This window comes from Orycteropus afer, unplaced genomic scaffold, assembly GCF_000298275.1.
Source record: "Orycteropus afer afer isolate SDZICR_OR568_19922 unplaced genomic scaffold, OryAfe1.0 scaffold00048, whole genome shotgun sequence".
Lineage (NCBI taxonomy): Eukaryota > Metazoa > Chordata > Mammalia > Tubulidentata > Orycteropodidae > Orycteropus > Orycteropus afer.
Window position 1 is genome coordinate 6,372,798 of NW_006921635.1, and position 1,168 is coordinate 6,373,965.

At 39.0% G+C, this 1,168-nt stretch overlaps 1 protein-coding gene across 1 annotated transcript in view; it reads right to left on the minus strand.

The window, feature by feature from the left end:
• Positions 1–1,168, minus strand: part of HECTD4 (HECT domain E3 ubiquitin protein ligase 4) — a 195,967-nt gene that overhangs the window by 124,674 nt on the left and 70,125 nt on the right. The window lies entirely within an intron of this gene.

Sequence of the window (1,168 nt, forward strand, 5' to 3'; positions counted from 1 at the left end):
TGAATCAATGGGCGTCTTCATAACAATTTGTGGGAAAAGTTGTTTTGTCTTTGAGAGCATCCACCTCAAGTTTCAAATTTGATCCTAATAGCTCTATTAGGGCTCATCTAACAGTGAAAAGCATGTAACTTCTGAAGTAAATGAAGTCCAAAATAAGGTGATAATATTCACATAGAATGATCTTAAGGAAAAAGAAATCCAAGAAGAGGAAAATTAAAAACCTTCATTTCAACATTTCCACTTAATGGAATTTGGAATCTTGAGTACATGAAACAATTTCAGTAACTATCTGTGGAATAGAAGTAGCGTAGTGCCTGAGACACCTGACTGCTAACCAGAAGGCTGGCACTTCAAACCCACAGCCACTCCTCGGAAGGAAGATGGGGCAGTCTACTTCCGTAGAGATACTGCCTTGGAAATCCAAGGAGAGGGTCATTATGAGTTGGGTCTGACTTGACGGCACACAACAACATCTGTGGTATAGCCTGAATTTGGGCACATAATAAAAAAAATGAGTTTTATGGTCCAACATTCAATAACTTTAAATGTTTGAAAGTAAAGAGTTGATGATTATTCCTAACATCCTAAATCTGTCTGAAAACAGACTCACTTAAAAGCAAATTTTCCCAAAAGAGGATGTTTGCATTGATAACCAATCTTTTTAGGGCTCAAAGCCATCTTCTGCAAAAAACCAAATCAATTCCATAGAAAGCCTTAACACGGAAAGCTATTCAATGCCACCCATTAATGTCTCCAGAATTAAGCTCATGTCAGGATTTCCACGATCAACCAGAGTCTTCAGGGATTTAAAACTAGGCTATGACAATTGGCTCACAGCAAAGAACCTGACAGTAAACACTGGTGCCATTCTGCCTTAAAAATAGCTTGAGATTCAACCATTTGAAGATCACTTTGAAACCACAAAGAGTAAAACAGAGTTGAAGAAGCCTTATAGCTAAGAACTTCATAATCCTGCAGAAAGAATTTTCGCACCAATGGTTTGCTAAAGAAAGGAAGATCCAAAGAAAAAATTCTGAGGGGCAAGGGACAGACTATTGACCATGGTCCTGACTGGTCTCTAGACAACTAGCTTAGAGGCTAGCTCGTTCCAGTGATTACACAGATTGAGGGGCAGGCGATGATCCTTATCCTTTCCTGGAAAAGCAAC